At 44.4% G+C, this 27,955-nt stretch overlaps 6 non-coding genes across 6 annotated transcripts; 2 read left to right on the forward strand and 4 right to left on the reverse strand.

The window, feature by feature from the left end:
• Positions 1-1,822: 1,822 nt before the first annotated feature.
• Trnar-ucu (transfer RNA arginine (anticodon UCU)) lies at positions 1,823-1,908 on the forward strand. Its single transcript is given in 2 exon segments — positions 1,823-1,859; positions 1,873-1,908. It is a non-coding gene; the product is annotated as a tRNA-Arg (tRNA).
• Positions 1,909-3,868: 1,960 nt separating this feature from the next.
• Positions 3,869-3,974, reverse strand: Trnal-caa (transfer RNA leucine (anticodon CAA)). Its single transcript has 2 exons — positions 3,937-3,974; positions 3,869-3,914 (listed from the first exon to the last, which is right to left on the reverse strand). It is a non-coding gene; the product is annotated as a tRNA-Leu (tRNA).
• Positions 3,975-8,985: 5,011 nt separating this feature from the next.
• Positions 8,986-9,057, reverse strand: Trnad-guc (transfer RNA aspartic acid (anticodon GUC)). The gene has a single exon. It is a non-coding gene; the product is annotated as a tRNA-Asp (tRNA).
• Positions 9,058-10,607: 1,550 nt separating this feature from the next.
• Positions 10,608-10,680, reverse strand: Trnak-uuu (transfer RNA lysine (anticodon UUU)). Its single transcript has one exon. It is a non-coding gene; the product is annotated as a tRNA-Lys (tRNA).
• A 508-nt stretch (positions 10,681-11,188) lies between these two features.
• Trnam-cau (transfer RNA methionine (anticodon CAU)) lies at positions 11,189-11,260 on the reverse strand. The gene has a single exon. It is a non-coding gene; the product is annotated as a tRNA-Met (tRNA).
• A 9,844-nt stretch (positions 11,261-21,104) lies between these two features.
• Trnai-uau (transfer RNA isoleucine (anticodon UAU)) lies at positions 21,105-21,198 on the forward strand. Its single transcript has 2 exons — positions 21,105-21,142; positions 21,163-21,198. It is a non-coding gene; the product is annotated as a tRNA-Ile (tRNA).
• Positions 21,199-27,955: the final 6,757 nt, after the last annotated feature.

Here is a 27,955-nt window from a genome sequence, read left to right on the forward strand (position 1 = left end):
CACTGAGCCCGAAGCAGGATTGAAGTTGGATAGAAAAGCAAGAAAAGGTAAGGGAACACGGGTCCTCAACCAAGAATCAAGAAACTCTTAAGCAAGATTAAAAACCATATTTACAACAAAGCCATATACCGCCTTGAACCTAGTAGAGTTAGTATTTTTTGGCCTTTTTACCTGCTTTTGTCTTCCGAGTCTGTAGTCAAAAGGCTTGAAAGTACTTACGAGTTACTATGTTTTGGATCCGGGAAGTAAAAAGTGCCAGAAGTGTATCAGTTACTGCCTCGGGACCACACACCACAATCTGGCTTCCTTCTGATTCTCACTCTTGCGTGTTTCATATTCTATGCTGTATACTACCGTCCGCTTTCTAGTTACTTCCTATTTCTTTCCTTCCATCAGCTGTAAAATGAGGGGAAGTCAGCAGGAGCTTGGAAAGAGATGCAGAAGTGAAGAAAAGAGTGGACGAAGCTGTAGGAGCGCCGGGAAGAAACGAACACAGTGTAGAAAGTGAACTTCGCCTGCGTTTGGGGCCCCAAAGTGGGAAAGACGAGATCGTAGAAAAATCCTGAGCGCTCGCCGTCTGTCTTCATACTTAAATTCGGGCGCCCGCTCCACCTATCTTTATTCTAAATTAACTTGTTGGAAGAGCACGTGGACACTGCAGGGACGTGTGTCTGAAAAGGGGTAGAAGCATCTCATCTCAGCCACCAAAGATAACTCCCAGGTGAAAACCTGGAGAAACCCAGAGCTGCCAGAACACAGGGTAACATCTCATCCAGGTACCCACCAGAGCTGCTCCCTGCGCCCGTGTACTAAACTCGGGAAATGGCCTTCTCTGAAAGAACTAAGACGGAACATGAGAAAACCTCGAAGCTCCAAGTAAAGGACTTGGCCCAGAGCCCGCGCGAGTTGGACGACTGTGGCTCTCTCTTTAGCAAAATTGATGATCCGGAACTTAAAACTAGAGATGCCAGATTAAATGTCGTAAGGGTTTTGTCATTGTGATGATTCTCTTTTCCTTCCTTCCTTCCTTCCTTCCTTCCTTCCTTCCTTCCTTCCTTCCTTCCTTCCTTCCTTCCTTCCTCCCTTCCTCCCTCCCTCCCTCCCTCCCCCCCTCCCTCCCTCCCTCCCTCCCTTCCTCTCTCCTTCTCTCCCTCCCTCTCTTTCTTTCTTACAACTTCGAGTCAAGGTTTCGCTATTATAGCCAAGGATGGCCTGGAATTTAAGGCAATCCTCTGCCTCAGCCTCTCAAGTGCCAAGGTTACAAGCGTGTGCCCACCAAACTCGAGGTGGATCCTCGGTCAAACTTTTCCGTTGTAATAGGTATGGGAAAGGGCCAAAAGTCACGTAGAGGATCGCGTGTCCTTCTGTTTCTTGCACTTTTCCGTGTGAAGTGCTACAGAAATGGGAGCGATAGTATTCTTAAGAAATAGTGCATGGGTCTCCGCCTGATCGCCGCCATCATGGACACGAGTCGCGTGCAGCCCATCAAGCTCGCTAGGGTAACCAAAGTGCTGGGCAGGACCGGTTCGCAGGGACAGTGCACGCAGGTCCGTGTGGAATTTATGGATAATACCAGCCGCTCCATCATCCGAAACGTCAAAGGTCCCTTTCGAGAGGGAGATGTGCTCACCCTATTGGAGTCAGAGAGGCTCGGAGGTTGCGCTGACTGACCTTCCTGCTGGGTCCTGAGTATCCACCACTTGGCCCATGATGACCTGCGACTATTAAATAAAACATTTGTATTGTTTAAAAAAAAAAGAAATAGTGCATGAATAACCAAGTAAATACTCAGAAGTCTTAAGAAAGAAGCATTGCGCCAGTAGGCTCTGTGGCGCAATGGATAGCGCATTGGACTTCTAGCGTGGTTAAGAGATTCAAAGGTTGCGGGTTCGAGTCCCGCCAGAGTCGGTGGTGTTTTGCCTGTGAGGCGTCTATCGGTGGTAGTGAGTGCACGTTCCACTGCGCTTTCTGCTGCTGGCCTCAGCATTTCTGAAAAATGTCACCTTGAGAAGCTTGTGTGTGCATTTCGCTTTATTTTATTATAATACTTAAACCTTTTCTTCTCATTTTATTTTATTGTTTGTTTACAATATCTGCTTTTTACCCCCTCATATTCCAGACTTTCACACTCTCAACTCTAGGAAGTGTTCCTTGGCAGCACAAAGATTTCATCTAAAGAAACGTAATCAAAATTCGATTTTTGATTTAATATACTGTAATGTACTGTTTAATATACTGTGATTTAAAACAAAGATATGTGAAAGGACCTTTGTTTGGTTTCCAGCAGCCACATGGCTTCAGCTTAACTCTGGAGATGTGACTGTTAAGGCTCTCTTAACTGACCCATTTCTTATCTACATAGTTCCCCCAGCATCACTCTTCCTCATAAGGAATCCTCATAATGCACCAAGTCTTCACTTTTTTATTTATTTATTTATTTATTTATTTTTTGTCTTTTGAGACAGGCTTTCCTCTGGGTAGCTTTGGAGCCTGTCCTCAAACTCACAGAGATCCACCTGTCTCTGCCTCCCGAGTGTTGGGATTAAAGGTGTGTGCTACCACTGCCCAGCAATCTTCACATTTTTATAATCATATATTCTAGCAGAATATGTGATCAACAGCTCCACCTCACGCATTCTGTTTGTCCAGAAGTGCCTCAGCACTGGCAAAACCAAGGATGGGAGCATCAACCATTGTGTGGTACCCATTGTAAGATATAGCCAAGGATTGCTCTGCAGGTAACAAGTGAACAATAAGGACTAGGTAAATGGACTTTGTAGAACCAACCTGATTTATACCGAAGGATCTTAAAAAGGCACAGGTACAAGATCAAAATGTACTGGGAGCTGAAGAAATACATAAACTTGATGCTTGAGAACAGGAGGATGCCTATGCACTCTGCAGATGTGTATTGAAAGGTGCTTCTCCCCCTACCCACTCACCCCTGCTCCCAAGAAAGAGCACTGCAGCACAGTGTTCCAAAAGACCACAGCAGAGGTCAGCTAGAGCAAGGCTGGCACCGGGGACGATACAGATGTGCAATGAGGGCAGAAGAAGCTTAACACCCTAATTGTTCTATGCGGCAGACTCTTCTCCCTCAGCGACCTCAGGTCCTCTAGGAGCAAGCTCCTGGGATTAGGACTGGTCCAAAGTACAGGTGTAAAATACTCAGAGTATGCTGTGTGCAGAAATCAATGCAAGCCAGGAGAAACACATGAGGATGCTGAAATCATCCACCACCCCGTCAAGACTGGTTTTTGATGCTGGGGATGGAGAGAACCCAGAGCCTCCTTTATGCTAGGCAAGTGCTGTGCCCCTGGGTTATAGCCTAAAGCTAGGATTTATTATAATCTAAAAGACCTTTAGAACAATCTTCACCAAAACAGCATAGCAACAACAGAAAATGAATGAGACTTAAGAAGGACAAACAGAGACGTGGAACAATTACAAACAAGAGAACAAAAACACATCAGCCAGCCCTGCCTAAAACGGAATGGAGGTCAGCTGGAAGAATAACACCCCCCAAACAAAAACAAAACAAGAGCCGATGCTTTTTTATGAAATTAGATTGATCCAAGCAAAACTGTAACAACTTGCCACTGGGAATAATCAGAGATAAACACTAAGAACCCTAAGCATATTAAGGATTTGCCTAGGGGTTTAGTGCCAGAGGCAGGAGGATCAGTTTGGGTTCAAGGGCACAAACAAAATAGAATAACAAGAAAAGAATGGATCAAAATACTAGGGTTAAAAAAAAAGAAAACAGACGGTGCAAAACCAGGTGATACTTATTGGAGAAAGTCGTTCCTGACAGGTTCAATCAACGGACTACGCGTTATGAATGATGCGAGAACAAAAAGAATAACCGTGTCAGGAGTGGGATTCGAACCCACGCCTCCATTCGGAGACCAGAAACCTCGACAGAGGAAGTGAACACTTGAGTCTGGCGCCTTAGACCACTCGGCCACCCTGACACATGGTCCCACCGGCTAGCATGATCAATTGTTATGAAAACCAGCCAGCTCCTGGTTATGTTTAGAGCTCTGCAATGAAAGTTCTGGCTTTATTGAAAGGATTAAGTGCAAAGAAAGGAACCAGGACAGCCCCGCCCCAAAAGGCGGTGGCTGTGACTCAATGTTAGGATGCAAGGGACCTGACGCTAAACCCTGCCCCACCGACCAGCTAGCCGCTCCTCAGAGTCGATCCTGGTGTAAATCAGTTTATTTGAATCCAAGGCTAGGGTTCTAAGGGACCAAGTACTGCTGTTAGGGACCTCCTCTAACTCTTGTAGCGCTCTCTTTCTGGCAATAAAATTGGTCTTCCTAATGCACTTTCTTGCGGGTGTTTTCCACCCTAACCTCATGACTCCTTCCAATTTTCTTTTACGGGTTTTGCTACCATTCATCTTTTTGTTGTTGTTGTTGTTTTGTTTGTTTGTTTGTTTAAATTATCTGTTAAAGGGGATGTGAAGTGAAGCCTGTGATAGATGATTTGAATGAACAGTCTCTTTTCCTCTCTTGTCCCAGGTCTTTTTCCTATCCTCACCCCTTTTGTCTAATCGCCCTACTTCCTTTTCTTTCTGAGACGTTCGATCCAATTGTTCCCGCTTGCTTTTCACACAGCACCATTGTTAAAACCAACTCAACTACCGCACTACTTGCTGTAGGTTTCTCTGTGGGTGGACAGAGGTCAAAGGGGAGTCAGATGCTGCTTTTCCTTCTGTGTAAAGCCCCCGATTAGTAGAAAGAATGAATTAAAGTCAGAGCGAGTAGGATGTGGTTCACACTTCATCCTCATAACACTGTTATATTCTAGGCAGGAGCTGTGAGGGGGGCTTAACCAAGTACGGCTATGAGGGACACAGAAGGGGAAGGGGCGCCAGCACAGGATGTAATCCAAGTGCACACAGCTAAGGTGGTTCTACTTCAGAGAAGGGCTATATCATACGATACTGGATCACAGTTTGTCACCTGATGTGTTCACAACAGCACAAGACAAACGGATTAGCAATATGAAGCCACCGGGCGGTGGTGGCGCACGCCTTTAATCCCAGTACTCGGGAGGCAGAGGCAGGTGGATCTCTGTGAGTTCGAGGCCAGCCTAGTCTACAAGAGTTAGTTCCAGGATAGGCACCAAAGCCACAGAAAAACCCTGTCTCAAAATAAATAAGTAAATAAATAAACAAACAAACAAATAAATAACAATTAAAATAAAATTGAAACCAAAGTGGAAAGCTTCACCCATGAAACAACTTTTGAATTTTTTTTTTAAAGTAGCATTTCCTCCCCGATACAGGAAAGCAGACTTCCTTAGAAGTCCTATCAAAATTAATTTACATCGTCTGTGTGTGGGCATCTTAAAATACTATTTTAAAATGTATTATATTTGTTTATGCTGTGGAACATTTGTTTTAATGATGCAAAGATGTGTTGCTTTCTTTTATGCGGCATTTGTTTAACTCTGTGAAGCTGTGTTACTTTGCCTGTCTAAAACACCTAATAGGCTAATAAAGACCTGAATGGCCAATAGAGAGGCCAGAAGCAAGGGTAGGCGGGACTGGCAGAGAGAATAAATAGAAGGGGAAATCAGGGAAGAAAAAAGAAAAGAAGGAGCAAGATAGAACAAGGAGAGGAGGACATCAGGGGTCAACCACCCAGCTACACAGCAAGCCACAGAGAAGTAAAGAAAGGTATACAGAAATAAAGATAAAAGCCCAGAGACTAAAAGAAAGATGGGGGTATTTTAAGATAAGAAAAGTGGGCTAGAAACAAGCCAAGCTAAAGCCGGGCATTCATAAGTAAAATAAAGTGTGTGTGTGTGTGTGTGTGTGTGTGTGTGTGTGGTGTGTTTGGGAACTGGGCAGCGGGCCCCCCAAAAGCCAAAAGAGTAAAACAACTACATGTGTACACAAGGGCAACAGCACACATGTGGATGTTGGAGGACAAACCGCAGGAACTGGTCCTTCCCGTCTACATACATGTGAGTCCCAGAGAGGGAACTCATGTTTTCAAGCACGGTGGTAAGTACCTTTACCTACTAAGCCATCTCGAAAGTACTGAAAACAACAACAAAAACAACAACAACAAACTTCTGACCAGGTCTAACTACTAGAGTTGTGCCTGAGTTACTGATCCCCAAAAAAGAAACTCCACGGAACCGGATTCCGATGTCTTTTGAGGCATCTCTACCGGTATTTAAACTAGGGCTCGTGAATGAATGACTACCGAATGATCTGAAAACAGCTTGGATTAACGAGCTGCCTCCAGTCTTCTGAGCGAGTTGGAGCATGAGACTAAATGAAACAAAAACAAAACCCAAAGCTCTAAAAAACATGACACTGGTGTCTCTAAGTGTAGGAGAAACCCCAGGAGAAATGCCAGCACCTTCTTTGCCCTTCCCTTGATTCTCTTGAGGCTTAGGCTCAGTTGCATCAACTTTTCTAAAAAGTTCTCCTTCCTCGGGGCACCTGCAAGCTGGCCAGGGAGCCTGCAACTGTGATCCCCAAGCGTCTATATCCAGACTGAAGAACTCACTTGGAATAATCTCCATTCTTTCTTCAATCACAAATATCATATTTGGCTTAGCTATTGAAGGTAAGCATAGTGTGGAGATACTGAGCTAACACAGGTAGTAGCTGAGCCAGGCTTTTGTAAGTCCCAATGAGTCTTTCAGCTCTCCCCATTAACTTAAATTCCTTATGGAATCAAACTGTTTATAGCATGAACAGAAGCACAATTCCAAAGCCCAGGTAGTTGGCAGCATATTGAGCTTTTGTCCCAAGGGTCTAGGCTTTGAGTTCCTGTCCAGGCAACAAATATAAATTTTGACTTTGGACAGGCTTGATCAGAATAAATTAATTATCATTATAGAAATAAAAAAACCTGATCTACCTTCATTCAATTACACATTCCAACTTGAGTTCTCTGAAGTCTGGAACTGTGGTCACAGCCAGGTGGTGGTGGTGCACGCCTTTAACTCCAGTAGAAAAAGGTGAATCTCTAAGAATTCGAGACCATCCTGGTCTACAGAGCAAGTTCTAGGACAGGCTCCAAAGCTATAGAGACAGGATTTTGTGTCAAAAAAATCAAAAAAGAACTGTGGTCATGGAAAGGAAAATAAAACAAAAAGCCTTCAGATTAATTACTTAGCATTGTGACTGTTCTTATAGTCCTTTGTGTGTGTGATATAGGAGAGTTTCTTATTCGAGAGGTAAGGAACAAACGTCCCTGCTGATAGACTTTTGAGAGTTGTAACATTTGTCTTTTGATCTCAAGAATTCTTCATGTATCACACAGCACCCGGCAAAAAAAAACTGTTGATGAACCAAAATCCGAGCAAGTTTTATGATTATGTTAGAGCATAGGCAAGGTCTGCACACACTCAATTCAGACAAAGTCCCAGGGTGGGGATGGGAAATGGGCTCAAAGTCCCACCCTAACCCCTGAGTAGTTGCAATTCGCACCTGAGGGAAAATCAGGTTTCTCCAATGGAGTGACACTGGGTTTATCAGCTACTGCATTCCAGGGCAGGTCTCATGCTCAGGATTAATCCATGTGCAATTTCTTTGTTGTTATGGTTTGTAGGGTTGTGTGTGTGTGTGTGTGTGTGAGAGAGAGAGAGAGAGAGAGAGAGAGAAAGAGAGAGAGAGAGAGAGAGAGAGAGAGAGAGAGAGAGAAATAAAGACATGAAGTTGAATGGATAGGGAGATGGGGACGATCTGGGAAAGTTGGGAGAGAAAAAAAGAATATGATCAAAATATACTGTATGAAAAATTCAAAAATTTTTTAATGTAATAAAAAAGTTCATGTTAGCTATTGATTTTGTGTTCTTCTTACAGTGGCATTTTCCTTACCCCATGATTTAGATTATCTATAATGAATTTTTGTTTGTTTATTTATTTATTTATTTATTTATTTATTTATTTATTTATTATGTGTGTGTGTGTCCAGTTCTATATGGACTTCTTTGAGACTGTAAATAGGGTTTGGGCAAAAAGTCAAGTTTTTACCTGATGGATGATGTATATTCAAATCTTATTCAGGCTTTTTCTTCCGTCAAGTCGGGCAGCTCTGGAAATCACATGTTTTCCTGAACACAAACTTTAGATGGAGCTGGGCTGTGGTGGCCCACACCTTTAATCCCAGCACTTGAGGCAGAAGCAGGAAGATCTTTGAGTTTGAGGCCAGCCTGGGAAACTCTACAAAGTGAGTTCCACGACAGCTGAGGCCATACAGGGAAACCCTTTCTGGAAAACAACAACAACAACAACAACAAAAACTTCAGGTAGGGTGTTTGCGTATTCTAGATCCCTGTACAGGTAAAAGGGGCATGAAGATAATTGAAAGAAATACAATCCAAGTTAAATTTTGAAGGGACAGAGGTTTATAATCTTAGGCCTTGATTGACGCCCATGGAGGAGGATACTAGCCAGTCCTAGGCCAGCCTGGGCTGTCTGTAAAATAAGAACCTATCTCAAAAAAGAAAAAAAAAAAAAAGGAAAAAAAGCCATGGGGGTGGGGAGGTGGAGGTGGTAATAATCAAAATCAAACAAAGCTAATTTCCAGTACAAAGATAACCTAAGACAATACACTTTGTTGTCCTATAGATTGCAGTCTGCTTTCCCTCTCCTCCTTTGGAATCCTGAGGTGGAAACTGCTCAGACACAAGGAGAGTAGTCGCGCAGCTCCGCGCACTGCAGCCCTCCCTGGGCTTTCGTCCATCATCCAGCGGGGTTTCACCTGCTAGCGAATCCTCGGACTAATTCTGAAACAGATGGACACAGCTGAGATCCAAGGGCGTTGGATGGAGGAACCTCCCTCTCGGAAAGAAGGCCATGCAGGCTGTCCTAATCAGAAAGCGTGTGGTGGGTGATCTGATCCAGAACAGTCGTGAAAATGCAACTCCTTTGGTGATCACCAGAAGCACCAAAATCACCGTCCATGGTGGACCAAAACGCAGCAGCAAAAGAACAGACATGTCTGTTGACTCCCCGTCGGGGAATCGAACCCCGGTCTCCCGCGTGACAGGCGGGGATACTCACCACTATACTAACGAGGAGGACAGTTCAGTGGTCCGCGAAGTTAAGTGAAATCCAAATAAAGCATAATTTTCTCCCCGCCCCCATTTCTTTTTCCTTCCTTTTATCTTTTCTTTTTTTCTAGCCCTTTCCCTCTCCCACCCCCTCCCTGCAAATCCAAAGATTTACACCTGACGGGTATCGCTAAGACATGAACCTTTGTCTCAAGAAATAAAAAAAAGTTAAAGCGCTGTGTGCATATGTTTAATAAACAGCATTAAAAAATATTAAACGCTTTAAAAACTACTTTTTAAAGAAAGTTGTGGGACCGGGTAGAGTGGCGCAAGCCAATAATCACAGTCAGTCTTGTCTACGTAGTAAATTCCAGGCAAGCCAGGGAGGGCACTTAGACCCTAGCTCCAAAAGACAAAGCAAACCAAAGATGGGGTGTGAATGAGGAGGCGGGGAGTAGGGGAGAACGTGTGCTTGTGCACCGTTAAGAGAGCAACGAAGAGCTGGAGAGGTGGTTCACACCCCAGACACTGTAAGCTATTAAAGAAGGGCTCGTCGAAGGAAAGGACGAGAAGGACAAGAACCAGCTCTCCTGTGAAGAGGGGCTAATCCAGATGACGATCGCACGGAAACCACAACTTTCTGAGAAGGTTAGAGTAACAGATTAGCCTCCTTCTAAAAAAAGACACCCCCAGCCTAATAATGGGAGAAGGATATTATCATGCTTATCAATAGGAAAAATTAATATCTCAAAGACACTATTTCTTCCCAAATTACCATAGTTATTTAAGATGATTCCGATTTTATGTTTCTCCCTCTCTCTCATTTCATTTTATGCAGCCCTGGCTGTCCTGGAACACTCTTAAGACCAAATCTGCCCACCTTTGCCTCCGGAGTGCTGGACATTTTTCTTCTTAAAGACATTCATCTCTGAGGCCCCAACTGGCCTCCAGTTTGTGGTACTCTTACTGCCTGAGTGTCCCCAGTGCTGGGCTTTCAGGTTTGGGTCACTATACCTGGCTGGACCTAACTATTTCAAGTGAAAGAGAACGGGCCTGAAAACGAACACAGTGAACTTGTGAATGGAGTATTTTGGCCTAATTCAAGGCAGTGAAATGCACGGTTTTGAATCCTAGCACCTTCGTTTCTGCGTGACTTGGCACAGCACTTTGCAAAGAGAAATGTAAGCTCAAGGGCTTACTAGCCAACGTGCAGATTTCCGGGTGAGGACAGAAAAGGAGCAGACACAGAGAGGACTCAGGTCGGGTTTTGTTATGATGTTTACATGTGTGTTCAATATTCACTCCCCATAGCCTTCCCTTATCTCCTCATAAGTGAAATGCCTCATTCCAAAACCAGGGTCATAAAACAGAGTTAAGGCTTCAAGAAACCAGCTGCCTGTGGAATTCTAGAAAACTCCCTACTCTCCACTCCAAAAACTTGGACGTTGTGCCTAAGGGTTTGCCTTTCGAGTTTTGAGGCACAACTGAATTTACTTTCTGGTGACTTTCCCCCTCCCACGCCCAGCTAAGCCCTTTTCCCCATCCTTTCTTTAAAGGAGACAAAAATAAGTGTTTTCCGCCTGAACAGGGACTTGAACCCTGGACCCTCAGATTAAAAGTCTGATGCTCTGCCGACTGAGCTATCCAGGCTCTTGGGAAGCGTTATTTTTTTACCTTGTAATATCGTTGGTCACTAAACTGGGATTTCAGAATTCACAATTTGAGTGTTTTATTCCAAAGGTGCAGTTTCCAGTCTTATAGTCTTCCGTGCTATCCTAGTTCTTTCAGACTTGAAGTTTAACGCTAAATCGCTAATCAAGCTTTGGTGTGCTTGTACATTTTTGATTTGGTTTTGGGCTTCGTTCTGGAGACTGAGCCCAGGGTTTGGGGCAAGCTATGAGAATGAGTCTGAGCCATAGCCTCGCCCGATCACACAGCTCTGGGTCAGCGACGGTGACAGACCCTACAAAGCAGAAAATAAGCATCATGGTGTACTGTTTCCCAAAATGTTGACTTTAAAGCGTTGAAGATTTTGGTGGCACCCAGTTTTCTGGTGTTTTTTTTTTTTTTTTTTTTTTTTTGGTCGTATTATCTTTCCTATCTTTCAGGTTCTTTGGATAAGAACACGCAGGTAATGGAAAGGGAAGAAAATTAGAACTAGCAGAGGATGGTTTCGATCCATCGACCTCTGGGTTATGGGCCCAGCACGCTTCCGCTGCGCCACTCTGCTGTCCACACAGACTGTATCTGATAAGTACTCACAAATACTTCGTCCTTTTCCATTCTCGCACTCTTTCATTTGGAGTCAGTCTTATGTTTCATTTCCTACAATGATTTGCAATCTAGTTGAGAAAGTTAAGAAAACAGAATGCCTAGCAAAATTGCCCAGGTCTGCCTTGAACTTCCTGTGGGATTATAGATATATATCTAGCCTCGACTAAAATTCTTAACTACTTTAATTCTTAATCGCGTTATCTTTGGTTTCGTTCTCTTTGTTTTGAGGGTCTCTCTGTGGCCTAGGCTTGAAGTTTCAGGAATCCGTATGCCTCAGCCTACTACTGAATGATAAGACTACAGACTTGACCCAACACAGTTCATTTGTTTTATCTTTAAACGTGTGTCTTGTGGGCTAAATTGAAACAGTGGCGAATGCACAGCCACAGCACGGCTGGTTAGTCAAAGTCTCAGTCCCTTCTGTGGGAGGTGGGAGCGCAGGAGTCAGTTTCCGCCGCCTGCCTGCAGTGCTAAGCCCCCCAGAGAGTCTATGCCTAGAGGTTAGAGTTAGGAGCCGGCACTTCTCAGAGTGCTCAGAGAGCACAGTGGCTTTTGCCCCTTGTCCCTGGCAGGTATTCTGCCTGGCAGTGGCAGGCTAGGTATCCTAATCCTCCTTGCTTACGTTTACTTCAGCGCAAGGGTTACCTGTCTACATCGTCATGCCTGGATTTACATCCAGAATTCCAACAAAGCATTTCAACACTTTTGAACAAGGTTTGCCTACTTCATTGTTCTCTGGGGCTAGGAGTCGCCCAGCTGCTCTGCTGAGACATTTCATGTTTTTTAGTTCTCTTTCCTGGGCTTTCCTGCCTTTTTTTCCCCCCTTGCCCTTCAACACACATGGCTCTGGGCTCTCAGAGGATGTGCTTAAGGGGTTCATGGAAGAATTTGGAGCCCTCGGTTTGACATCTCAATGCTCAGTGCTACTTAAACTAAGCCCTTGGTAGTTTTTGTGTACATGGTCATAGGAATATATTGAAATGACCTTAAAGTGAATTTCCTTCTAGAGGGGAAATAAAATATAAAGATTTAGAAGATACCAAAGAAGAATGTCTGTAGGAAGTAAATGTAGGAAAGAAGTATTGAGTGTGGGTCCTGGTGGATGTTTGGGGAAACAGAGACATCTTCATTCTTTACTTAAGTGAGAAGTGATTTTCCATTAAATTTTAGTCTACTAAGTAGTGTGTTTCCCTACAGTATTTTCACACACACGTATTGTTTCGTCCCAGTTGTCCCGCTTGCCTTCCTCCTCCTGAGGAGTCCCTCTCACTTCTGCTCTCCGGACACATTATCCATTATTTTCTGTAAGAGGGATTTCTTCTTCTTCTTCTTCTTCTTCTTCTTCTTCTTCTTCTTCTTCTTCTTCTTCTTCTTCTTCTTCTTCTTCTTCTTCTTCTTCTCTCTCTCTCTCTCTCNNNCTCTCTCTCTCTCTCTCTCTCTCTCTCTCTCTCTCTCTCTCTCTCTCTCTCTCTCTTTTAGACAGGGTTTCTCTGTGTAGCCCTAGCTGTCCTGGAACTCCCTCTGTAGACCAGACTAGGCTTAAACTCAGACATCTGCCTGCTTCTGCCTCCCTGGCACTGGGATTAAAGGTGGTGCCACCATGGCAAACTAAAAGTGATTACTTTCAATGAAAACTTAATCTCTCCCAACTCCTTTTCCTTCTCTCCTGAAAATTTTCCTTTTTCTTCTCCTTCCTTCCGTCTTTCCTTTCTTCTTTCTTCCCTCTCTCCCTCCCTCTTTCTCGCTCTCTCTCTCTTTGTTGTTGTTGTTAATTCAAAGTTTTTCTGTAGTTTGGGTGACCCCAAAGCTCATGACAAATCTCTCGTTTTAGCCTCCTGACTGCTGGAATTACAGATGTAGGACATCTAAAATTGGTTCAAGCTTTTGAAAAACAGGTTTTTTAAAAGCTAACCCCAGACAGTTGGGTGGTGGCGGTGCACGCCTTTAATCCCAGCACTCAGGAGGGAGAGGTAGGCCCATCTCTGTGAGTGCAAGGGACAGCCTGAGTTGTCACACAGAGCAACACTGACTCAAAACAACAACAAATGAAACTAAGGAACAGTCCTGGTGGTTATCTGTCTCAGTGTTGGATACAAATGGAATGTCTCAGGGATACAGATGGGATACAGGGATATAGGAATAGGAAATGTTCCTGGGAGTTCTTCCTGAGATCCTTTGAAAAATGAAACAAAAAAGCTTCTGTCAATAGCAAACAGCGCACCGTCACACACTAGCAAGCAGTGTACTGTCACACACAAGCAAGCAGCGCACCGTCACACAGTGCACCGTCACACACTAGCAAGCAGTGTACTTTCTACTTCCCATGTAGATTAGATCTATGTGAGTCTCTCTTAGTGTCTGCATTGTTGTCTAAATTCTCTGGGATTGTGGTTTGTAGGCTGGCTTTCTTTACTTTGTGTTTAAAAAACATCTATGAGTGAGTACATGTGATAATTGTCTGGGTCTGGTTACCTCACTCAATAAAATGTTTCCTAGCTCCATCCATTTTCCTGCAAAATTCAAGCTGTCGTTATTTTTTTCTGCTGTGTAGTACTCCATTGTATAAATGTACCACATTTTTCTTATCCATTCTTCGATCGAGGTGCATTTGGGTTGTTTCCAGGTTCTGGCTATGACAAACAATGCTGCTATGAACATAGTTGAGCACATGTCCTTGTGGCACAATTGAGCATCCTTTGGATATATACCCAAAAGTAGTATTATTGGGTCTTGAGGAAGGTTGTTTCCTAATTTTCTGAGATATTGCCACAATGACATCCAAAGGGGCTGTACCAGCTTGTACTTCCACCAGCAATGCAGAGTGTTCCCTTTACCCCACAACCTCTCCAGCAAAAGTTGTCATCAGTGTTTTTGATCTGGGCCATTCTTACAGATGTAAGATGGAATCTCAGAGTTGTTTTGATTTGCATTTTTCTGATGACTAAGGATGTTGAACATTTCCTTAAGTGTCTTTCAGCCATTTTAGATTCCTCTGTTGAGAGTTCACTGCTTAGGTCTGTACTATTGTGCCCAGAGCACATTCCCCCACCCCCACCCCCACCCAGGGAAACCACCAGAAAGCAAAATGGACGGGACTGCAAAATGCAAGGTTAACTCTTTTATTGCAAGTACAAGCGAGTACAGTCAATTACTGGCTGGCGAGGAACTTTCTTTTTACTCTTTACTACCCTGAAAGAACAAGGAAGAGAGAGAAGTTAAAAATTCCTTTGCAGGGTTAGTTTTTAAAAAATGCAATTTATAAAGAGGCTTTTTGAATTGGCTTTTGGCACAGGTGCAAGGTCTTCTGCCCCCTCCTACCCTGATAAATCAGCTTTCTCCTCTTTTACTTGTTATCACCAGGTGGCTGGCTGGCTGGCTAAGTGACCTTGTGCTTGGAATCTCCCAGGTGGGAGGGAGAAAGGAAAGCTAATCTGTGTTTCTAATTTTAAAACATTTTGCTAGCAAATTTTTGTCCCTTTGAAAATGAGGGGTGAGGGTCTCTCATGTACTCCTTTTTTTTTATGGATTATGTGATCTTTTGGTGTTCAATTTCTTGAGTTCTTTGTATATTTTGGAGATCAGACCTCTGTCTGATGTGGGGTTAGTGAAGATCTTTTCCCATTCTGTAGGCTGTCGTTTTGTCTTGTTGACCGTGTCCTTTGCTTTACAGAAGCTTTTCAGTTTCAGGAGGTCCCATTTATTAATTGTTTCTCTCAGTGTCTGTGCTGCTGGGGTTATATTTAGGAAGTGGCTCCCTGTGCCAATGCGGTCAAGTGTACTTCCCACTTTCTCTTCTGTAAGGTTCAGTGTAGCTGGCTTTATGTTGAGGTCTTTGATCCATTTGGACTTGAGTTTTGTGCATGATGATAAATATGGGTCTATTTTAACTTTTCTACCATGTTGATATCCAGTTATGCCAGCACCACTTGTTAAATATGCTTTCTTTTTTCCATTTGATATTTTTAAAAGCTTAATAGATTAGATAGAGACTCCGAGATCCTAGCAGTAACCCAAGGTCTCCAGAGAAGATTATGAGACACCATGAGGTCTCTACCTGGATTATGACGACGCTGACCACTGGGCGAGATGCCCCAGTGCAACACCTGCTGCCAGGACCTGGTCCAGACTGTGGACAAACAGCAGGACGTTGGAGAATTGATTGCACCACTTTTGCCTAGACAAAGTAAGGTCAGTCTTTTCCATGTCCCTCTTCCACAGGGGGAAAAAAATCACCTTATGAGCCTGGCTTGTACAGTAAGAGTGCTGTTCTGGATATTTCTGCCTCCAATGCTACGGAGACCTGGGTATGACTAACTGTATATGGACTCTGGTCCCTGTCATTTTTAATAGATTTGAAAACTATTTGGTCTGTACTCAGATATACTTTATTTATCCTTCTGAGATCTCTGATAGTATTAATGGCTAGGACAGTTATAATGTCAGTTTAACAGCAAAAGGTATCTAGAGTCTTCCATAAAGCTATAGCCAACTTGTTAGCTCATTCTAAAGCTACCATACATGGTTCTCTGGACAGCAGAAAAATATGCATGCTGCTAACCAAAATCTGTAGATTTTGCTAGGATTCAAAGGTATGAATCCATTCCTTCTGTTTACAGATACCTGTTACCTGCTCTTTTTCTAAATTATAATTCCTGTTCCTAGTTTAAACTTATCTCAATAGGCTTCCACTTGGCTGGCAGATGCTATCTAAGTATCAGTTGCTGACTACAAGCTGCTCTGAATGGTAGCGAGCCCTGAACTTCCTGAAAGCTGATGTAAACCAGTCCAGCTGACATGAACACCCTCACCAACATGGGCAAGGGAAATTGTGCCAGCCTTCAAACTTCTCAGCCTTGCAGGGGATTGACACTGCCCAGACTTGGTATATCCTGTAACCCTATCCGAGCCTAGGGTAAAGCTGCAGGTAGTGTGTAAATCTATTACTTCTATTCTCACTTGGGCCTTACATTCCCCTCACCAATTTCAGTTATGGGGGTAGACAGAACCCAGCCCTCCCCACTTAAAACTTTGCCACTGCCCCACTGCCCTGCATTGTCTTTCTTTCTTTCTTTCTTTCTTTCTTTCTTTCTTTCTTTCTTTCTTTCTTTCTTTTTTGTTTTTTGAGACAGGGTTTCTCTGTAGCTTTGGAGCCTGTCCTGGAACTAGCTCTTGTAGACCAGGCTGGCGTCGAACTCCCAGATATCCTCCTGCCTCTGCCTCCCAGGGGTGCTGGGATTAAAGGCGTGCGCCACCACTGCCCCGGCTCTGCCCTGCATTCTTGCAGGACAATTTTTCTTTCATTCTTTCTTAGTGATACCTGCTTGCCCAGCACCTTTACTGGGTCGAGACATCCTTAGCCGCTTCCCCAAAGCTTTGTTCAGCTTCTTGGAGCCCCTTTTTGACCCCCACCCAACTACAAGATTGTATTTTATAGGTTCACTCCTCTTGCCAGATGTGTGCCCAGGCCAACCCACAAGGGCCTCTCCATATAGGTCAGTCTCTACACCAGCTTCGTGGATACCAACCAGCCGAAGACTGGCAGGTTGATTTCACTCCTATGCCTACTCATAAAAGACTCCATTTATCTCTTAACACTTGTGGACACTTTTACAGGATGGATAGAAGCATTTCCAGTCCCCAGGGAAACAAATGTGGACCACATCATTCCTTGGTTTGGTGTCCCGCAAACCATCCAGAAGGACAATGGGACAGCCTTCAGTCCCAAGGTCATGGAGCTTATGTCAGAAGCTCTCAACATCTCCTGGAAATTCTACACCCCCTACCATCCACAGTCCTTGGGAAAGGTGGAGAGGGCCAGTGGACTCATCAAACAACAACTAACCAAGCTCTCCATTGAACTCAGGTTATCTTGGTCCTCCCTTCTGCCCATGCTCTGACTCACCTCAGGGCCACCCCACATTCCCCTACGGGCCTGAGCTCTTTTGAGCTGCTTTATGGCAGGGCCTTTCTCCTTAACCATCACCTCCCAGTTCAAACTCCTCCCCTGGTGGGGTACCTACCCTACCTCTCCCTTTTAAGGTCCCTTCTCTGTTCACACGCTGACAGTTGTCTCCCTGACACCACACCAGCGGACCCTAATGTCCCCAAACCTGCCCCGCTCTCCCCAGGGGACAGAGTACTCCTCAAACAGTTAATTCCTAGGTCTCTTGAACCTCGATGGACAGGACCTCACACGGTAATCCTCACCACCCCCTCAGCTGCCAAGCTCTTGGGACACCCATGATGGTACCATCTCTCCAGGCTCAAGCGGGCACCTACTCAGGACACTTGTTCTGTCCAGCAGACAGGACCTTCCACCCTCCGGTTTTCCAGGATGCCACAATGAAGGGCCAACCCGCTCCTCATCCTGACACACTCATCTTTGGTAATAACAATATTTTCTTCCTAGACACCTGCCTTCTCACCTCCCCCAAGAAACAGGTGCCTGGCATCTCCAGGGTGACAGTACAGGGATGCCTTTCCAGCCACACCTCTTGCTGAGTGTGGACCCACAACACCTAGCTCTTCCCTTCCCCACATCGCCCTATGCCCACAGGAAGTAGCCAGACGAGTCAACGCCCCTTTTTCCTAGAGAGCCCAACTTGTTGGTCACAATTATCACTTCAGTTTCCTATCATCTCTATATCCAAAGAGTCTGGAATGTTAAGTTGGGAGCGTAGCCCCCAGCCCCCAGGCCTGAGAGTTGTATTGGTCGGGACTCCAAATCCCAGAATGCCAGGTCAGGACCACTCCCACAGGGTATTTAAGATGGCTCCCAAAGGAGAATCAGGTAATCTCTTTCCCCCTACCCTCACCCCACCCCCACCCCCGTGGTCGCATTTTCGGCCTCCTGGTTCCCCTTTGGGGCCACCCTAGAGTTCAGGAATTCCATTAAACCTGGATATTTTTAAATTTGGCTTGTTGTGATTTGGTTTGATTGGGATTTTTGCATCAGCAGAGAGCTTGCATTAGGAAAATTCCTAACACCCAACTTTGGCTAGCCTTTCAACCTGCTTGGGCCTGGATAACAATGTCCCAATGTCAGCTTAAAGTAGTTGCAGAAAGGAACATGTTGAGCCATATCCCCTGCCCAAAAAAGGTTAAAAGGCTGAGACAAGGGGGAACTCCCTGGCATGGGGGACAAGATAACTACCTATAGTGTCTGTTAATGTACTAAAAAAATAAGTCCAGAGTTGTCAATTAATGAATTTGTTAATTTAATAGTTCCATTCCTCCTTAAAACCAGGGGCAAGCAGGACCCAAGATTGGGTCCTATCATCTGTGCTTGTGAAGGGGGAAATGTAGGAGCCAGCCATGATAAGCTAAATATGACTAGACCACCCAAAGGAAGTTCTTTACTTCCAACCATTATCACCTGCCAGTGTAGGACTCAGCCACTGATAAATTTAATAGAGGCCCGAGTCTCAGTAGATTACCCTGAAGCAATACCTAGTTGCAGGAAGAACCACAAACTGAGATTACCCACCCCAAAACAGATCATTCAAAAGGAAATGCCTAACAATCCAACCACAGTAGATAGGATCACCTGCCAGCACACACTCACCAGGACACCCCTAGACAAACGTCAGCCAGTCAGGGGTCCTGAACCTCAGAAGCCCCTCTTCCCCACCTTTATACTACTATAAAAACCCAACTCTGACTGAGCTTGGGGCTCTCCGTTTATTCCAATATGTTGGGCATGCAGAGAGACCGAGTTTGCAAACTTGCATAAAACAGAGGCTCTTTGCTTTTACATCGGGGCTCAGTCTCCTTATTGGCTTTTGGAGGACTTCGCGGATTTGGGCATAACAGTCCCTACCATGATGATGATGGATTAATGCTCTACACGATGATCCCCAAACTAAATGCTTTCCTTTATAAACTGCCTTAGTCGAGGCGTTCTGTCCTGACAATAGAAGAGTGTCTAAGACAGTTCAACACGCCAATAGGATATGCAGTAGAAATGGTGGAAGCAGGAGGCTCACAAGTTTAAGACCCATCTGGGCTACATATTTTTTGCCAGGCATGGTGAGGGGTCTCTGAGTTCAAGGACAACCAGTGTACAAAGAGACTCCAGGCTTCTTGAGCTACACAGTAAGACCATCTCAAACAAGCAAACAAGCAAAAAAAANAAAAAAAAAAAAAAAAAAAAAAAAAAAAAAAAAAAAAAAAAAAAAAAAAAAAAAACTAAAAAAAAAGGAAAGAAAAGAAAAAAGGATGGGGAGGGGCAGTCAGGCGTGAAGGTGCACGCCTTTAATCTCAACACTAGAGAGGCTGAGGCAAGAGGGTCAATCTGATCCACATACCAAGGTCCCATCCAGCCAGGGCCATAGTGAGATCCTGGCTCAAAAAGCCGGGAGAGGGGCTAGAAGAAGGCTGGAGATGTAGCTCAGAGGTAGAGTGGTTGGTTAACATGTGTGTGGGACCCTAGGTTCAATCCACAACACATACACACAAATGCATTGTTATGTTATAATATATATTACCTTAAAAACCTATATTTTTGTACTCTTCTGGCATGTGTATACATAAAAAAAAGAACGTTGGATCTAGTTAGTGACTGTTGTCAACAACCCTTCCTCCTCCAGGTGCTCCCTGAAGGGTGAACTCAGAACAAGCCATTGGCAGTGCGCATACGCTATTAATAAGATGCAGGCGTGGACTCCTTCTACAATATGTAATACAAAAGGGCCTCTGTCCATCTCACCACACTCCATCAGAGACAGGGGTTATCAGCGGTTCAAGGCCAGTAAGTTAGAGGCCAGCCTGGGTTCCATAGGATTCTTTTTCAAAAACCAACGTAACAGCATCAATAATTAAAAATTATGTAAATTTAAAGAACAACACACAAGATTGCCTAAACAGCGATGCAATAAATGTCAGCTTGGGAGGCGGCTCCTCTTTTGTTTTCTTCCTTGGGTCCTGCATGAAGAAGTTTGGTCACATCTCTGTTTCTCCTGGTTCTGCTTTTCAGGTGTTAGGGGTCAGGAGTGGGCCGGTCATTCCTTTCCCTAACAATTCCGATGTGCGACGAGAATCGTGCTAGAAACAAGAGGAGCTGCTGTGGCGGGTACTTGAGTACCTGGATAAGCACAAGCAAACTCGCCCTCGCTTCCCTACTGGTTCTCGAATTCGTCACAGTCCTGCTTGAGCCTCTCAGTGCTGAAATTTACAAGCACGAGTCACCACACCCAGTTAGCAAACTTAGCATCTATAATTAGGGCCCCTAGAAATAAAAGAAAGCGGGCGTGTGTCACAGAGGCACGCTCTGAACTGACCCTCTAAAGAAGGTCTTGCAGAAAAAGCTGCTGATGTGCACACAACTCCGTCCTCCGTGCGCGCTGCACAAAAGAATGGTGATCCTCAGGTTCCCTTGAAGAGCGCCAGACCAGAGGGCTCTGCAATACAGATCTGGCTTTTTTGTCAAGATGGATGGAGGTTTACAGGGGGGAAATTCAGGGATCAGAAAGCGACCTCGGCAATTTCCAGAAACTGCGGAGGCAGGCGGGCTCTTTGGCTTTCCCCAGCTCTAGCAAGCAGCATCCGGCGCCTGCAGATACGCAGGAATGCTGCGTGCCCATCCCTTAACCTGTGCCTTACACGAAAACCCTTTGGTAAAGCTGGTTCCAAGAGAACCTGGGAAAACTCGCGTGGGTATGGAACTTCCAAAATCTGAAGGATCCTGCCCTGAGATGGGTCGGGCAGAGGGCAGCACAGACCAAACAAAGGATGCTCAACGCGCCAGGCACGCTCCCGTGCATCCCTCTGTAGAGTGTGCACAGCCGTCACAGAGAAAGCATGCTCCAGTGGCGCAATCGGTTAGCGCGCGGTACTTATACAGCAGTATATGTGCGGGTGATGCCGAGGTTGTGAGTTCGAGCCTCACCTGGAGCATGTTTTCTTCCCTTTCCGGCTCAAACATGTTTGAAAATGCATTTTTCCTTCCAAGAAAGCAAGAAATGGTAAATATTTTCCGTGGTGCGAGCATGTAAATTTCTATGACAAAGAGCACCTGGTCCTACTCAAACATGGGTGGAAAACCATGAGTCAAGAGGTTAAATTAACTAAACGCTAATTTCTAGACAGACAGAAACACTACCCACTCCCGACCCATCTCAGGACAGGATTCTTTAGATTTTGAGGACTGAGTAATGCTAATACGGATCTCATGTTCTGCTATTTCCACAAGGCTTGAAGTGAGGCCTAAATCTACAATTGTGCCGAATCCTGCCTTACCACCTGGTTTAGAAAAGGCGCTCTGTTAATCCCAGCACTCGGGAGGCAGAGGCAGGCGGATCTCTGTGAGTTCGAGACCAGCCTGGTCTACAGCGCTAGTACCAGGACAGGCTCCAAAGCCACAGAGAAACCCTGTCTCGAAAAAAAACAAAAAAAGAAAAAAGAAAGAAAGAAAGAAAGAAAGAAAGAAAGAAAGAAAGAAAGAAAGAAAGAAAGAAAGAAAGAAAGAAAAGGCGCTCTGTGTAACCCGTGCACTGGAGAGGCTGAAGCAGGAAGACTGCCCAGAGGTGAAGGCCAATCTGGGATACATTAGCGAGTTCCAGGCCAGCCTGGCTTATAGTGAGATAAACGTAACCATCCCGGTTTTATCCTTGTCAGCTTGGTTCATATAAACATCTCCATAAAACATGATTTATTTTGCAATAAAGACAATAATATGGTTGCAGTCCTCCTACTAACATGAAAGTGTCAGAGACCAGCTTGGACAAGTACAGCACTTACCAGGGTAGGGGCATGGGCGTTAGAAAAATAAATAAAGAGAACGAAGACATGAGTGAAAGTAGCAAAACAGAAACATAGGGCAATATCCAGCGAATACGGAAACCGACCGCATTTAATTTCCATTTGCTTAAATACCCTGACCTCAAAACGTAGGAGTAAGATAAAAAAAACTGCCCTAACAAGGTACAAGGAAATGAACATACCCATTGAAGACTGCGGGCTACATTTTTAGTTGAACATTCTGTTGCTAAAACAAGACAAGTAACCCTCAAGTCCTAGACCAAAACAGTCTGTAGGCAAACCACTTCCTGGATGGAATCCATTGCTATCTTCCTAAGGGAGTAGGAATTTAGTTGGATCCTTGGACTTTTGTTTGAGGTAGGAACAGATCTACTTCTCAATACCTGAAGTACAAGGGCTGGATATTAACCACACCTGTTGACAATAACCTTAAGAAGGCAGAACTCTCGGATCTAAACCGAGGTGGGACCTTTGTTTGAGGTAAAAATAGACAATAACCTTGAAGGAACGGAAGTAAGTTCCAACCATCTGACCACTAGTCAAGATACAATAGGCTCACTGTTCGGGAGTATACACACAGTGAAAACACGCTAACTCTTGTAGATGCCATTCTGCGACCATCGGCCCTGCTCAGCTATTCAGGATAAAAATGCTTCTGCCCTTATGCCTCTGAACTCAGGACCAAAATGAGTTAACCTTAACAAGCTCTTAACTGCAATCGGTCTCAGGTCATCCTGCTACCATTGTAGAGAAAGCTATTCGTTATTGAGCATGCTCGGAGTCTCAAAAGTTTGACTCCATGGTGACCTATACCTGCTTGGCACAGATGTCCAGGCCCCCAAAGAAACAAACCCACACAGGTGTCCCACCCTATGAGACCCACAGCCAGGGCACCTTGACTTTGAAACACCGAGGTGCCTGCAGTCAGTCCTCAGTGCAGACACTTGCTTTCCTATTTTGCAGTATGTCTAATTAGTTCGACTTACACCTTCTGTCTTGGGGAACTCCCTCACAGTTTCACAGTTTAAGCATCACCATCTGGTTAACTCTGTTCCCAGCATGGTTACTCCTTCCCCAGAAAAGGAAGTAAAGCACCTACATGATGTATTGTTCATCTGATATCATGTAACTTAAAAGTTATGGAGTAAAGTGAACAATACTTTAAGAGTGAGAGAAAGTTATTAACATCTTAGGAGAAAGGAAAGGAAAGATATTTACTATATATGTCTACACACACAAGAATATTCCTAGCAAAACAGAGGGGAAACGTTTATGGAAATGACAGTCTTTTGTGGGGCCGGGGGGTTTGGAGACAGGGTTTCTCTATATATCCCTGACTGTCCTAGAACTCACTATGTAGACCAGACTGGACTTTAACAGAGATCTGCCTGCCTCTGCTTCCAAGAGCTCGGATTAAAGGTATGTACCATTATGCCCCCGTCTCTCTCTCTCTCTCTCTCTCTCTCTCTCTCTCTCTCTCTCTTTTTGGTTTTTCGAGACAGGGTTTCTCAGTGGCTTTGGAACCTGTCCTGGAACTCCCTTTGTAGACCAGGCTGGCCTCGAACTCACAGAGATCTGCCTGCCTCTGCCTCCCGAGTGCTGGGATTAAAGGCGTACGCCACCACCACCCATCTCTTTTTAAATATTCTTTAATTTTTAAAAATTATCTTTTATGCGTATGGTGTTTTATCTGCATTCATATCTGTGTACCATATGCTTACCTGGTACCCTTCCAGGCTAGGAGAAGGTGTCAGATCACTTAGAAATGGAGTTATAGATGGTTTATGGTTACTGGAAATTGAAGCCATGTCCTCTGGAAGAGTATAGCCGATGTTCTTAACTGCTGAGCCATTTCTCCAACCACAACCATTTTTAGTAGCTCATCATGTATGCGATCATAGCTGCTATTTTATAACTGTCTATTGCTCTCTGTGACCCTTGGGCTTTTACCGAATAGTTTTTCTAATAACAGTTCTTTAACTTCATTTTCCTAATAAGTCTGGTCATCAATTGTAATCACAAGGCACAGTAATACTAAGACTGATAACCCTAAGGATCTCTTGTGTTCTGCACGCACATAACCCTCCTTACCCTTCAGTGGAGTAATAATAGTCCTAGTTCCTTTTGATGGCGGGGGAAATCAGTCTAGTCAGAGCAAGTGCCTTCTTGGTCTGTTGACTTAGAGATTCAACTGAGAGGCCAATGGGCTCATTATAACATCTTTTAAGGAAAGCATTCCTCCACTGAAGCTAATACTCCAAGCCAGAAGAACATACAGTGTGGGAATTGGAACACCACCTCTGCAAATGGGTCACTAGGAATCACGGTGAATGATGCCCCTTTTATTTTTATCTGTCATTCTGGAACTCAAAATCCTAGTGAATGATCTCCAGAGCGGGGAAACTTCCACTCAAGTCTCGGAATAACACGACTCCCCAAAAACTCACGAGAGACCGTCCTTGCTGCAATCGCACAAGGTTTATTGACAGGACAGGAACCAGTGCACTGGGGCCTAAACTCATTTCCCACGCAGGGGTAGAGAGTTTGACCTCGAGTAGCTGGGAGAAGGGGTATTTAAGGGAAAAAAAAAAACACAACCCAGTAATTCAAAGGAGGTGGGGAGGGCGTCATTGGAAAATTCCGAAAATATCAGTGATAATCACAAAGGGATAACTCCCTGTTTTTCAAGATTATTCTCAAGATTATAATCTTACTTTATCTTCAGCTAGTTTCTAAAACAGAGTCACTGAACCAGATAACCTAGATTTTTGGCTCTTCTCTTCTTGCTTAGATTTTTGGCTCTATTTTTTCTGCTAGAGGGGTCTGGATTTATCCAGGTCTTTCACTAGTTGTGGGTAAAATATCACCATATACCAGATGCTGACCCAGAGCACATATTGCCACCTAGAAAGTCTTATCCCAGCCTTGAAAAGAACTGATTCCTAACTGGTGTCACCCTGTCCAGCCATCTGCTTCAGGATGGTGGGGAATGGTTAAGCCCAGGGAGCTAACAACTGTGGGCCAGCTGCCAAATTATTTCAGTGAAAAGACAATTCTCTGAGCAGAGCAGGATGTCTGGAATAACAAGACAGCAAACAGATGCTCCCTAAGTCCACAGATGCTAATATTGGCAGAAGAATTACAGGCAACTGAAGGAAAGTTTGTATATACATTTACATCTATTTCAGTAGGGACAGAAGACTTCCTTTCCCTTGATTGAAGGGGACAAGTGCAGTTCACAGAGAGTCTGGATTCTGTGTATCATAGATGGAGGTGCAAGCCTGAGACTTCGCTTCCTCCATCAGCTGGTTATGAAGCACTGCCTGCGAAGTCACTAGCGCAGGCGATGAGAGGAAGGGTCGCTGCATAAGTGGCCCAGTGTGTGCTTTGCTTTCTTCTTTAAGGAAACCACAAGTGCATTGGGGACCTGGTAACACCCAGAACACTGCAGTTGGATGATGGAGTGTGGCCGTGCACATCTTCCTTTGTGTCTTGATCAGTCAGATGGTGCCCCATCCATATAGGAGCTCAGGCTGCATGTTGCCATGGTAGCCCACAGCTGAATGGTCAGGTTCCACTGAGACCCAATAGAAAGTCATGATGGTTAATCTTGATCATCAACTTTCAGGAGCTAGGATCACCTGGGAAACAAGTCTTTAGAGGATATCTGTGGAGAAATTTCTGGATTAGATTAAGGGAAGAGGGTAGACCCACTTGAAATGTGGGCAGAACCAATGTATGAAATGGGATCCCAGATTGCATAAAAAAAAAAAGCCAGCCGAGCACGAGCATTCGTTGCTCTCTGATATGCAAATGATGCGAGCAGCCGCCTCCTATCAGCTTATCTTCCCCACGTGATGGAGTTGGATTGTAGGTGGATCTTTTTGTCCCAACAGTCAGCTCTCAGATTACCACATGGAATCTTCTCATTTATTAGGATAGCTTGGCTGATAGAATATGCTTGTTTCTAACTAATTCTTATAACTTAAATTAACCCACATCTTTTAATCTATATTCTTTTACATTATTCGATGATACTTTGCTGCCTGTTCTTTGTCCCTGGTGTCTCCTCATGACCCTGCCCTTCTTCCTCCCAGCATCCTGGAAATCTTGCCTAGCTATGGCCATTCAGGTCTTTAATAAACCAAAATGAGTGACACATCTTCACAGTGTTCAAAAGATTATTTCATAACATTTCCCCCTTTAGGTCTAAAAAAAAAAAAGGAAAGGCTTTAACTCTAACATAATAAGAACAACTATCAGGTAAGAGTTCCATTTATAATGTTTAGTCCATTTGTATTTGGCATATTTGGGAAAATACTCCACTATTTATCCTATATTGATGAATTTAAAGCTTTGTACCTAATTCACCTTCTATCATAACTAAGGAAATCTACAGCTATAACTACCTAGTCTAACCCCATCAAAGGGTTATACCAGAAGACTGTAATATTACTTGAGCAAACAGGAAGCACAGTGCGAGCCACTTCCAAAACTAAGAAATGAAAGAGACATCTAGCTGCTTGGGGAGTCACCCCAAGATTCTTCCGTATTCCCAAGAGATAAACACACTACATTACAGGCAGTGGAGATCTCCCCAAACCCACTCACACTGTGCTAGATACCAGAGAAAAAGAATTTCAGCAAACATGTAAAGACACAGCAGAAGCAAAAGACCTTCCAGGGCCTGCAGCTTGTGTCTTTGCCAAAATGAGGTTGGTGCATCAGAGTTTCCCTCTGGTGGGCTGACACCTAGAGCTTTAGTTGCCACTCTTTGCTCCCCTGGCACTGCCAATGGCCAAAACCAAAACAACCACGAAACTAAGTAGGGCAAAAAGATACTTTTAAAACGTCTAGTGTGGGCTGGGCAGCACCGGCACACACCTTTAATCCCAGCACTTGGGAGGATCTACAAAGCGAGATCCAGGACAGCCAGCGTGGTCCATACAGCAAGTTCCAGGACAGCCAAGACTGTTAAACAGAGAAATCCTATCTCAAAACACCAAAAAAGAAAAAAAAAAAAGTTGTATACCTCTAATTCTAGGCCACCCTGGGCTATATTGTGAAGCCTGTCTCAAAAACAAAAAAGTTTTAAAAGCCTGCTACCATATATGGTGTTACATATGTTAAAGGCACTGACCAAATGATATGCAAAGAGGCCATGGAGAAGTAAAGTGGCCAGAAAAAACAAAGCTTCTGTTGGGAGTTGTGCAACCTAGTTTCGGACCAGTATGTGAGTGCTCTCTGCCGGGTCTCCAGATAGGGCTCACAGGAATAGTCTCACTCCTTGGCAAGGACCAGTAGACTTTGGGGCCAGCATGGCTTGTACACTCTCTTCTCTCTTATAATGAGTGATGATTCTCTTGGTGGTTTCAGTATCATTTTGTCAATCATGCATTGATCAGATGTGATCCTTCCTGAAAACCCCATTTTTCCTCGAATATCTTCCCCTAAAATTCTTTGGGAGCTGAAGCTTCTCAGGTTTCTTCTCTGGGGTGCCAGCTGTCACTGCAGACCCTGGGAGCTGTTGTGATTCCATGCCCATGGGATCGGAGGCAGATCACCCCTATTTCCGTAAATGTGTTTTGAACGTGATTGTTGCTCTTGAAAATGTGTGTCTATGTCAATCGCCTTTTAGTTTTATAAAGACAGTACACATCTGGCTCAATATGTGGCCAAGCTAGCAAGATGATAAGTGTTGTTTTTGGTTTAAAGATGTTTTGATGTAAAGGTTGGGAGAAGCCGGGCACGCCTTTAATCCCAGCACTCGGGGAGGCAGAGGCAGGCGGATCTCTGTGAGTTCGAGACCAGCCTGGTCTACAGAGCTAGTTCCAGGACAGGCTCCAAAGCCACAGAGAAACTCTGTCTCGAAAAACTAAAAAAAAAAAAAAAA

Source organism: Alexandromys fortis, unplaced genomic scaffold (genome assembly GCF_014885135.2).
Source record: "Alexandromys fortis isolate MF-2015 unplaced genomic scaffold, M_Fortis_MF-2015_v1.1 scaffold_5, whole genome shotgun sequence".
In the NCBI taxonomy this organism is placed as follows: domain Eukaryota; kingdom Metazoa; phylum Chordata; class Mammalia; order Rodentia; family Cricetidae; genus Alexandromys; species Alexandromys fortis.